We start from the raw sequence: 13416 nt of genomic DNA, 5'->3' as shown, positions 1-13416 counted from the left end.
GCGATTGAACTGAACAATGAACCTGGACCTTTTCTTTTTGTACTAAGAGAGGAAGCAGAATGACATTTTGTGGAGTTTTACCACTGAACATGTGTTTTGCACTGAACAGGAAGTGTTGTGTCGGGGGGACACATTGATGTCATGCGTTTTGTGTGTTGAGACCACACTAAATTGAACAATGAACATTAAGGGTTTTTGCATCTCACTTCTGCATGTCACTTCCATCACGGGACTACAGGAAGTGTTGGGGTCATATCTACAGCAACAGCGGAGTACGATGTGGAATGGGAATGCTAAATATTTATTTTACCAGTTTTATGTGGAATTCGGAAAAACGTGGCAAGTTATTTTTTCACATTTAGAGGTAGAACAGCTCAGAGGCGCATACTAATGTGCACACACGCACACGCGCACGCACACACACAGAAAGATAGACAACAGGGTTGTTTGGTCTAGGAAGAAGTGCCTGTTCAAAGGGAGGTACGCGCGTACGTGTGTGCATCAGGGTAGAATTGACATTTTCAGTATTAAAAGTCAATAAATCAAGTATATTATGACTAAAGTAAGGAAGGGCTAATTCATTCTTTAGCCCAGAAGTTGGTGCAATTTATAAGCTCAGCTGTAATCCATTTGGAAGGGAACTCCAATAATAAAATAAAATATAAAACCAATACTGTGTAGATCCTAGGCCCGGTCAATAGTGAATTACAAGTAAGTGTGTCTCATTGGCTTAGACCAACCTTAGTCCTATAAAGTCTGGATAAGTAAGTGCAAATGTGAACACTAAGGACAATAGAAAAGTTTTAAATAATGACCTAAGTGGTTTTAAAATGTAATGCAGGACTGCAGCACAACATACACCCGATACCGGTAGGTCCCATCAGTAGATACACCTGTGAAGGAGCGGGTATAGACTCACGAATAAATCGATCTTGAGACAGACGATTTTGTTTTGGTGTTTTGGGACAATGTTATGGTAAGGTAGACAAAATAGGTGTGTAAGCGTTTGTGTAGTAAGATAGTCAGTGCACTAATCTAGTCAACAGGCCTGAAATAATTTGTATTAAACATTAAGGGTGGTTAGGAAAAAAACCCAAGTCGAGTTTATTAATTACTAAGTTCAAGTTGTTAGGGTAACCCCAGAAACGATGCTCAGCAGAGTAGGCTGTAGAGTAGGCTGAACGGGCGCTTCTTGTCAACCTACAACATGGACGCATGTTTTGTGGGAGGAGTGAGAGAAGGGTGCGTATTCGGTTCAAATAAATAAAGGATTTAAATGAAGTGCGATTCAGCATAGAAAAGGCCAAATTATGAAAGGTCCGTCAAGCTATAAAGGACCAGGGAAAAAATAATGGTCAAGAGTCTGACTAGTGTGAGTGAATTGGGCATTAGTAATATTAGGGGGCTCCACCATGGTTTAGCAAGCGTGGTTAAGAGTGGACAATTCTAACCCTAATATATTTCTATTTTCACAGAAACACACAGGAATGCAGTCATGCTGAATCAGGACCTGAGTCGGCTGAATAACTATCATTCATGTTTCTATCTCCCCAAACGCCAGTTTTCATGAAATGTGTCTGGTTAATTGTGTTGCAAGAGGGCAAATACAAATTTTATTTGCATGTGCAAGAGTGACGCAAATGGTCTGAAAGGATTAACAAATTAACCCATAACAATTGAGTGTCTGTGCTTGGTGTCTTGTTGTGGTAAAGCAGGGCCCTGTTAGCTTATCTTGTTTTGAGAACACAGAGAGCTCTGTAGAAATTGTTTTACACAGAGCAGGTGGGCAGACACGAAGCGGAGGTGTCAGGAAAGCACCAGTGTCAGGGGTCATTCATGTAAGTAGTAGACACGTCACATGCTCAAAAATACACATTTAGAAATTTTAATTGTATCATTATTCCCCTTGGATGGGTGATTGATTGATTGGCGGAATATTGATTAAGTAAAATCAATATAGTATGAGGATGGGATATGAAGCTCGCACGCACACACACACAGTATGCGTGTGTATCTTTGTTTTGTTTGGGGGGGGGGAACCCAGTGCTTTTCAGTTTTGTCCACAGGAGACGGACAGCAGACGGGAAAATACAGAAATTGAGTGGGTTTCCAGACCCAGTACTGGTGTATCACCAGGTCCAGAAGGCCTAAGCGTTCAGCCGGGGAAGGGAGATCGCCTCGGGCATAGAACATCAACCAGGGTCCGACCAAGGGTCTGACAGCAGGGCCATCACATAGCTACTGCAGATGTCTGCAAGAGAGCAGGGCCAGACCACGGCCTACACCGGATGACAGCAGGGCCAGACCACGGCCTACAGCAGGGCCTGCGCACGGCCTACAGCAGGGCCAGACCCCGGCCTACAGCAGGACCATCACATCGCCACTACGGCCTACAGCAGACCAGCATGACGGTACTGCAGACCCCCGGTAGGTCTGCAAGGGGGCCAGACCAGCCACCGGACGCAGGCCGCGTCCTGCAAGGGTCTGCATCTGACGGGTGATTCGGGTCACGGGCCAGGAGGGTCTGTGTCGGCCTAGACCGCAGTGACGCAAGTGTGCCATTTGAACAACGTCCTATGACCATTTTCCAGGTCTTGAACTCATGGAGGAAATAGGAAGTAGTCACATTGTGACGAAGACCTATTTTGCTCAGACTATATGAGACAAGCATCCTGGATCAGAATGAGCGCGAGATTTGTTTGCGCGCGATGTTTATGGAGTAAGCGGGATGCTATATCATCAACAATGCACGGCCAGGTCTATATGACGCAGGCTGGCGGTTCCATTTTCTTTTGAGTAATGCCAGTTTCGGGAACATTTTCGGTTCTTGAACGGATGGAACATTTTGGAACATTTTCTTTTTATTAGATTAATGACTGGTTTCTTGTGTCTCAATGTCAAATATGTGTTTATTTGCTGTCATTACACACTGTCCCTATACATGACACCCACACATTCCCCTGTAGGAATGAGGGCCTCCAGAGATAAGGGAGGCAGGCATACTGCCAGTGTGGAATGGTATAAAAGAGTGGTTAGATGTAGGGGCAATGGTCAGTTATAAATGTCAGAGATGGTTGCCTTGTTCCAGTCCAGGTAAAGACAGGCTGTACTTCCGTTCCCAGACAGATCAACAACATGTGCTAGATAAGATATGACGAAGAAGGGAGAAATGCCAGTAAGCCTGCTAGACTGAGAGAATAGATTAGAATGAACTAATCCTGTGGTGTTGAAATTAAGTGTGATTATTCATTATTCAGTGTGATTATTCATTAGTTAGAAATGAACTAATTCAAACATAATCAGTGATTTCAGGATGATTTCAGGTTGAGTGTATATTTTAATGTACCCTGTCCTATCCCCACGTGTATATGTTGTATATTATATAGTATATATTATATATTATTTATTGTTGATTTCTCCTCCTCTTTTCTTTCTGTGTTTCCTATTTTATCTATCTCTCTCTCTCTCTCTCTCTCTCTCTCTCTCTCTCTCTACACCTATGTCTGTGTTTCAAGTGTACAATCAGGTGGCGTGCGCGTGCTTGCTCAGAGATTGATCAATGATTATTGATTAAGCAAAGAGATCACATAAACGAGAGGCTCGATACAATTTCCCTGGCAGGAGTCCAGGTTTTTTGGTATCGATACGTGATTGTACACTTTTCCGCATTATAAATACAGTATCAGATGACGTTGTCCTTATAGGACAAAAGAGTGGGCTGTTGTATTATAGTGTTCTGATACTTGGTACTGTGTTCGGATACTCGGTACTGATACGTGCAATGTACTTGTATGTATGGTGTACTGCCTGCCGTAATGGTAACATAAGAGTGGAGCTGTGTTAGAGCTGAAGGCCGCTGCGCTGGCAGGCAATGATTGTGATGTCTAGTCTGTGACGTCATTAGGACATGAAGTATCCGAGATATATATGCTGCTGTAAGTGGAATAAACCTTGTGAACGTTTTGATGTGACCAAGTCTCGTGTCATGTTAATCTTCTCCCGGGCCGGCCTGTCTGTCTGTCCGCCGCCGAACCATGGAAATGCCAACCGGGTCGTCACACACCAGAACCAGACGAGGGTCCAATACGTAGAATACAGTATAACATAACACTGTTAGAAAGACAATTTACCATTGTAGTCCTGTCACGTTGTTTTCTGAAATTCTGTCTGCTTCATGACATTTCATAATGGTTATCTTCAGCTGTGTATTTGTCTTGTTTTTTTATAGGATGTTATCTGTGGTGTATACAGTACTGTATAGTGTATAATTTCATTGGACATCCTTCAATATATTGATTCAATTGTTTTCAATTTAAAGTCGCGATAAGGCTTCAAAATCCACATCAAGTAAAGTCATTATAACTTTATGTACAGTACTTGTACAGTACATATGTGCTTTTGAAGTCACCATGTGTGGCTTGTGTTCATCCCTAACCCTATTGATGTACATTTAACACTTTCAACACTCTCAATGACTCTCATCATTGTTTATTGAATATTTATTCCTCGTTTAGTTAACCCATTCAGGCCTGACGTCAAAATTAAAAAAAACTTTCTGAAAGATATACCTATTTAAAGATTTGTGCCGCATTTTTACAAGTCTACAAGTTCTACACGCTATGAGCTTGTAGATCTGCTATTTTTCAATAGCTAACGTATAACAAAATGGGTTAAAGTGTAATGTCACTTATTTTGCTTTCACACTGAAAAACAAAATGATGAACTGAGAGAAAATTGTCTTATAAAATTAAACAAATTGCCTGTAAATGAGCTTATAATGGCAATATATATACAAGTTAGAAAAAAAAGAAATCTTGATGAAAAACTAAAACAGGTATGTTTAAAGAACATTGGTAGTAAAAGCATATCCATAAAAAAGAGGGATGTCATTAAGGGAGTAAGCGAGGTGGTCAAATGGAGTTGTTTTGGAGTCGTTTTGTAAAAACTGTAAAAACTGTTAAATGCCCGGATGCAAACTGTAACCCAGATGAAACCATAGAGAACCTGGCTAGTGGACTGTCAGAGGTCTAGAGATGTATGGGGGGAAATGCCAGATAGGTTTTTAACATTAACGTTACTTATAATGCAGTATTGTATGGAGTCTTTGATGAAAAACATGTCTGCTATGGAACAAGACTTTTATTGGGCTGTGGTTTGCACTGTGGTCAATAAGATCTGGCACACCAGCAGTGATCAGGAGGGCCATCTCTGGAACGGTGGTCTTCATACAAATAGTAACTGAACTGAAAAGACAGAGAACCCTGGACTCAAGACAGAAAAACTGATACCAACACTCTGTGTGTGTATTGCAATTCCTTACTACTGTACTGCCAAACTCAATGTAATATGAGTGCCATGAATAATTTAAATAAAGCATATTTAAAAAGGAAAGCAGGACATGGGTTTAAAATGTATTTTGAAACAACTAATTGTTGTATTAAATATTGTAGGATGGCATTTTGTATTGGCGCAATTTTTTATTCCTCAGGTACCCACACTTTCTCTCCATAATAAGAACACGCGCTCTTACACCAAATGGTAGGGCTGTAACGATTACAAATATAAGTTTATGATTAATTGTCACACATAATTGGGTGCTTGGACATGTATGAACCCACGTGGACTCACGCATCACTAACATGTCCTACATATACAAGACAAAGGAAGTGTCCCTCTCTCACACAGCAGTCATCGGTGCTGCTGTACGGTACCTTCTGTATGGGGCCGAGACATGGACACACAGGACAAGGGCCCTGGATGGAGTCAGTCTGCACAAGAATGTACTAACTTGTCACATGGACGGACCACACCAGAAATGTGAACCTCTGTCTACTCTACAGGGACCTACAGTATACCAGGGGTCGGGTCGGGTCGGGTCACAGACAGACAGACAGAAGGATGAGGCTACATGCAGAGAGAGAGAGAGAGAGAGAGAAGGATGAGGCTACATGCTTGGCAGGACTTAAGAAAAGGCCTACATTGACAGAGGTGTTGACACAAGCCAGCGTCATATGAACCAACCAAAAGAAAGAAAGAAAGAATTATGGCCACGGCGGGCCATGAGGAATTGACCAGTACATAAAGATACGTTTTGCCGTCAAGCCAGTCATTAAACAATAGCCTTCACAACACACAATCTTCAACACACCCACAACACAGCAGCCGCACACTTAGTAACAATAACTAACTATCTACTAACTGTAGTGTAGATGAACATCAGTCTTCATTTTTAAATGATGACTGTCATCATGTGAAAGCCCAAAACCTCTAGCTTGAATTTAAAAGGCTAATTGAAGTGGCCAAGATCCACATGATAATACTATTCTCTGTTACAACAACTCAGTTTGTTCAGTGGCAAACACAACACAACACAACACAGACTGCAGCATCCACCCAATCCCAGAGCAGACACAACACAGACTGCAGCATCCACCCAATCCCAGAGCAGACACAACACAGACTGCAGCATCCACCCAATCCCAGAGCAGACACAACACAGACTGCAGCATCCACCCAATCCCAGAGCAGACACAACAGACTGCAGCGTCCAATCCCAGAGCAGAAACACAACACAACACAGACTGCAGCATCCAATCCCAGAGACACAAACAGTCACTGACTGAACATGTTTCATTAATTCATTAATCATTGCGTCCTAAAATGACAGCAACAGCTTGAAGTGTACACACAGCTTAATTTGCTTACAACACAAGCAGCAGCAGCAAAGATGGGAAAAGGGTTCGTACCTTGAGCTGTCTTCTACTTCAGTTGTAGAAGAAGGGATGGCGGCCTGCAAGGTCAAAGTTTGGAACCCACCAATGGATAGAGAGAGATAGAGCAGTCCTCTTTTAGTTGGTCCTCAGATGAGCCCTCCAGCGGGGTCTCCAGTCCTCTCCATCCTCCATACATCCCGACTGTGGCGACTGTGGCTCAGGAGGTAGAGCAGGTCCTTGGGCAAAATTGCTCCCGATGTGCAGGTTGGTACCTTGCATGGCTTCCGCCGCAATCAGTGTATGAATGTGTGTGTGTGTGTGTGTGTGTGTGTGTGTGTGTGTGTGTGTGTGTGTGTGTGTGTGTGTGTGTGTGTGTGTGTGTGTGTGTGTGAATGTAATGCATATGTAAAGCGCCTTGGATAAAGCCATTTAATCGACCAGCCTCATTCTCCTCCTCCTGGAGGCCATCTTCTCTCACCCACCCTCGGTATCACTCCATACAGATGCATGTTGGTAACGTGTTCATCCTGGTTGATGTTTAGCACTGCACGTAGCATTCTGGTGTAGCACAGTGGGGCCAGGGACGATAGAGCAGGCTTCAGGGTCCAGCATTCACAGCTATATAGGAGAGCGGACATCATGAATGGTAAATGGTGCATTTATATAGCGCCTTTATCCAAGGCGCCTTACATAGATTGTGCATTACATGCATTACATTCACCCATTCACACATACATTCATACACAGATGGCGGCGGAAACCATGCAAGGCACCAACCTGCACATCAGCTGGAGCCGTTAGGGGTTCATAAATCATAAATAATAATAACTTGAATTTATATAGCAAAACAAGGACACTTTACATTAATATACTATGAATATAGTAGAGTTTTTTTTTTTTTCTTTTACATTGTATGGTTTTATTACTGTAAATTGTTTGACATTGACTTATAATAATAATTATAGTTGAAATACTTGTTCAGTTATTGTTATTTTAGTATTTAAAAAAAACATTTGCACATAGCTTGTAGAAATGCCTATTCTCATACTTTAGTGTGACAGTCTTGTATGAAGAAGTATAGGGCATTAAGCCATTTTGGGACGGGAACCCCTTTTGGTGTTTTAAACATTATGCTATACTTTAGCTATTGAAAAATAGCAGTGAAAATTTGCCTCAAATCTTTGAATATATATTCTTTCAGAGTTTCAGTTCAAATCTTTGCTTCTGGGGGGTCCCTGGAACAACATATTTTCAATGGGGGTCGTGGCATTTTTGGGGTCCTTGACATGAAATATTGAGAACCACTGATATAGAAACATGAGGTTTATCAGAGAAAATAAAAATAAAAATCAGGCCTAAATGGGGGATATGATATTTCTGCCTAACAGCAAACAAACACAATATTATTCACTAATCACTTCACAGGCAAAGCACACAAACAATGCTTTATATCCTGACTAGTTCTTTCATTTAACTTTTTGTAAATATAATTAGTGACATGACATTACACACAAACAAACAATTCACCTCTATTATCTTCTATGAATGCTAAAGCAGCTAATTAACTGTAGGTAGTAGCTAGGTAAGCTAACGCACCTGGTCTCCCTTTTTTTCCAAGGACGATAATTAAACTTCTCCTCCTGCTGTCACCGTCATGTCTCTGGGCAGTTTCCACTCCCTGACAACTCTCCTCATCTTCTATGAGGTGGAAGTTGGTACGTTTAACTTGTTTACTTCACTGTTTTACTAACAAACACGAAGGAGTTTGAGTCAGACATTAGACAAACACTCGTCAGTTTAGAGCAGGTGCGTGTGTGTGTGTGTGTGTGTGTGGGGGGGTGGCGAAAAACAAAAACAAAGCCCTTTAAAGGCCGCGCGTGGAGCCTGCTTAGGGAGTGTCTGCCAATAACCTGCATCACAGAATAGAGTGAGCGTCTGCCTTATTACGTTTTTAACTCAAATCTATGCTTCTGGGCCGGGGGTCCCTGGAACAACATATTTTCAGATGGGGGTCGGTGGCCAATTACATCATTTTTGGGGTTCCTTGACATGAAAATGTTTGAGAACCACTGACATAGAAACATAGGGTTTTTCAGAAAACTGTCATGATTTAGAAGACATTTTGTAGAATCGTTCTCACGTCTAAATGGGTTAAGACAAAAATATAAATATAAATATGTTGTTCCTGACCTGCAGGGACCCTCTTCACCCCAGAAGCAAAGATTTGAGTTAAAAACGTTCGCTGTGAAAGAATATAAAATTCAAAGATTTGCGGCACATATATTCACAAAAATAGCTAAAGTTTAAAATAATTGGTTAAAGTGGTTAAGAGCTATAAAGGTGACACAGATGCGTTCCAGGTCTCAATGGGTTAACAACTTCTCATATGACAGTGATTTTATTTTTCTTGACTACTTGACTTTTTACTTCTCCTGCACATTTGTAGCAACTCTTTGTAATTGCTTTTTAATTGCATAAATGTGCAAATAATAAACTCAACTCAACATAACTATTAATTGGAAATTATTTCCATACAAAATGTATACAAAACCTATGGGAAGGTGTCATCATAACTACACACTAACTAATACCATTTAGCTATTATAATGCACATTATGCAATATAATATGCAACAAAACAATAAAACATTTACTTAAACTTTGTTGTCAATCGGTACAAAACAAAACATAACATTATGTGCTGAGGAGCTAGTAATTAAATGAGCTCACAGTTTTGTTTGTGGGCCTCCAGTACGTCCATCATTTAATACACAACAATGTATATTGTCTGTAACAGCAGACATAAATGTGTTTTTCATACTAGTATAACCTGTTTAATAGAAATAGAATGAGGCCAGAGACATGACATTTCTTCTGTGGCTCCTTTGGCCTGTGTGATATGAGTGAGAGTGAAGAATCCATTTTATGGGTAATCCTATAGGAAGCTGGTGGCGCTTACCATGACCCATAGGTCATGATGAAAGTGACACCAACAAGTATGGCAGGAATGAAAGACGTGGGAGTAGTGGGACAGCAGCAAAGAGAAGAGGGCAGGGGATATCCACATCACTTCCTTTACAAGTTATTTTATCTACTAGCACCTGTGCCTTAACAGCGAGACGCCGAGACACATGCAAATATCCTTACTTAAATTACATCATGCAAACAAAGCTCTCAGATCCTGATGCACAGATAAGTGAGTTCAATGAAAAGCAATTGAATGAACAATATTATGTTTGATACTCTGTGATTAGTATAGTATAGTTCCTTATATAGTCTAGATCATATCATAACCATAATTACTCATTTCTATTCCTAAATGAAACAATGCAGAATAGAACAAAGCAAACAGAACCTTATTTGCAAACATAGGTGTAAAGTGAGGCATAAAGTGAGCCACAAAACGTATAGGCCTCAGTTTGTCCTCATTTGTCATTTCTTCTCATGACTTGAAATTGTTATTCAAGTAATTCGTGTTTTTTCAACAACACTAATTCTCTGCTGCTAGGCCCACTGCACCCTTCACTTGATACACTTGCACCCCTCGCTCATTTTACCATAAGTGCAAACATGAGCTCCATGCAGGTGCAATCACATTTGCTTCAAAGTGACAGTGTTAAAAGACAGGAATTCCCTGACACAGTGCCACACACATTCCTGGGTCAACTCTGAGGAAGGAAGGGCAGTACGCTAGTCCTCCATTTTTAAAGTAGGCTACATTTTAACAGTGAAAAGCTCATTATTGGCGATAATAATTCATGTAATAAGATAGGCCTGGTGTAAGTTAAGTTTCCTTAGAGACAGACAGTTATCAGAGACATCTAGTGCTGACATCAGGTCACTGTAGAAACTCCATATATGGGTTTGGAGTGGACGACTGGCCTCGTCATCGTGACCTCCATACGAGGCAGCGATATTTGGTTAAGTTCTCACCGGACACCACTGTGGCGGGTTCTACTCACTACTCAGACAACTTGCCCGAACTGAGTAGTATTGAGCAAGCGAGCACACACACACACTGACACACACACACAGACACACACACACACACACACACACACACACACGCACACGCACACGCACACGCACGCACACACACACACACACACACACACACACACACACACACACACACACACACACACACACACACACACACACACACACACAGAATTAATTTATGATATATTTTCTCTATTATTAAGGTTATTTTTGCAGTCAGTTTGTATTGGTGGTGGGAAGGGGGGACGGGTGGGGGTCGCGAGACATGGCCAAAGCATTTCCGGGGGTCCCCAGCCAAAAACGTTGAGAACCCCTGAGCTAGAAGACATCCAAGGGGTCCATATTGCAGACAGGTGCTCTTTTTGGTAAGTTTTAATTATAAAATGTTTTGAAACTGAAAGGATTTTATTTAGAACCATTTTAAACACCATGAGACCTTTCATTTGGTTTTGGCCATCTGAGGTGAGGTGGTGCTATATCAGTGCCTGTTACCATGCGCTTCTATTCTCCCTTCCATGATAAGTGCTAACCACACAACCCGTATCCATGCACCAGCGGGGCATTCCTTAATCCACCATGAAGGCTGGCTAAAGCGCTGCACTGGACCAGAACGGTTCTATATGCGAGCCTGGAGCCCCACAGCTAGACCCCCTTTGCATGATCTGACCACAGTCATGAGATGACATGCGCCAAAATCCAAAAGCAACCAAGTGTGGCAGAACCCTAGCTTGCTCTTCCTCCTCACACCCTCTGAACTGGATCCAAATGTCTCAGGATCCTCCTATTTATACGCTGTGTATATTTACAACAGGCTGCATGATTGGGATGCTACTGCAGAGTGAGAGCAAACGGAGAATGTGGTGGTGGGTGGGCATTGGAGAGAGGGGGGGGGGGATTCTGAAGGGGATAAGGAGTTTGTCAGAGGTGACCATTGTCACATCAGTTTTACATGTAAAAAAGTGGGTGAAATTGTTGTGCGTAGTTCCCATCGTGTATTTTTTTTCAATAAAAACTAAGACAGGGAAGAGAGAGGGGGGGTGATAAAGAAAAATAAAGAAAGTTTGAGCGTTTTTACCACAAAAAAGTACAGGTAAAGGGTTTTCTTCTGTGTGGGTAAACAAGCTTTTGCCACAAAGAAAAAAAAATATATATATGTACCTGAGATATAAGAATACGATATATAGCCTACAGTATAAGATGTGTGAGCATAGCAGCCGCTGTGTACTCTGCATTATATATAGCCTACTTAAGGACATTATTAAAGGTGCTAGGACATAATGTGGTCATGGTGTTTCTATATTGTCAAGGACAAGTGTTTTACGTCTTTTCTTTTTCTATAGAGAGGGCGAGGTCGCGCTGAAACAACAGAACTTCTTAAGTTGAGAAGCACAAGTTAAACTATAAATCTGGTGTCAGTGAGGTCAGAAGACTTTTATTCAGCGACACTGCAAGCAGGACTGTTAAAAGTCTTTATCAAGTACAGTACTGTATAAGTGAGATAACAGGTAATGATGTATTTTATACTGAATGTGAACAAAGCCATCAGCCCCATCTGGTGACAAGGGGTGGCTCCAAGAATTAACTGTGATTCTTAATTAGTAACCATGATTATCTAGACATTCCCATATATTTCTCCTGTTTTTCATTGACCAACAAATGCACAATGAAAAACAGGTATGGCCATGGGTTCATGTCAAACAGAGATTCACTGCAGTGAGTACTATGAACTGTATTGACAATATGGCAATTTGATGTCTGTTAGCGAGGTATAGTGGTGGCGTGGGCACGCACGCACGCACACACACACACACACACACACACACACACACACACACACACACACACACACACACACACACACACACACTTGCATTCACACATTCTTGTGTTTCCTTTTGACAGTGATACTTACAAATGTCCTGCACAGCTGGGCTCAGCCATTCATCAACACCCTGTATAAAGCAGCCAGGTTGTGAGATGTTCAAAACGATAGTCTTACAGATATGTCAGGAATGCAAAGATGACCTGCAGAACTGTTACATTTATGAAATTGGTAGTTATTATTTCAATAACTAAAAAAGTTTGGGAAGACCTTATTGGCCAGTGTAATGACATTTTACTATATAAATAGTCAAATACAATTTAATATATTCACCTAAAAATATTGTACAGTATGTGTGATTTAAAAGAGCAACACTCATTGTTTATCATTTAGATCACAGTCACACCGTCACATGCTGCATGTTTACTTTTCAATGTGGATAGACATTGCACACCGTGGCCTTGACATCACAAGGCCATGGTGGCCTCCTATGATGCATGGAGTGTTTCATGCTCTTGGCCAAGGTCTGTGTGCGGAACATGTTCTAGCCTGGACAGACACTTCTGGCACAGGTGTGAGACTTTGAGAGGAAGTTGCTGTGCTGATCAATTCCTCACTGTCAACGCTCACTACGAATCTCTTTGACTCTCGTTTCAGCAAAGGAATAAGGACAAATATATATAACATAAGTCTGAGAACAACATTGATACTTAAAAAAGACAGTTTGTGCGTTCATGTACAGTACAGGATATTCTGTATTACAGACACTATTTGTCTACAATTACAATGTAGGCATTTAGCTTCTCATTCAATGACTCACACATGCTTATTATAAATAATCACATATGTAGAGCAGAGATAACCATGTAGGGCCTCAGAG

The 13416-nt window shown here is 41.3% G+C and overlaps 1 protein-coding gene across 1 annotated transcript in view; it reads left to right on the top strand.

The window, feature by feature from the left end:
* Positions 1-2014, top strand: part of LOC308311646 (uncharacterized protein) — a 45320-nt gene extending 43306 nt beyond the window's left edge. Inside the window, exon 11 of the mRNA XM_080758419.1 lies at positions 1476-2014. The gene's annotated coding sequence lies outside the window, so the exon portion shown is untranslated. The remainder of the gene's footprint in view (positions 1-1475) is intronic.
* The last annotated feature ends 11402 nt before the right edge of the window (positions 2015-13416 follow it).

The sequence above is a fragment of the Protomyctophum bolini genome (assembly GCF_963924005.1).
Source record: "Protomyctophum bolini genome assembly, chromosome: 3".
Lineage (NCBI taxonomy): Eukaryota > Metazoa > Chordata > Actinopteri > Myctophiformes > Myctophidae > Protomyctophum > Protomyctophum bolini.
The sequence above is the reverse complement of the archived record's forward strand: the minus strand, read 5'-3'. Positions and strand labels throughout refer to the sequence as shown.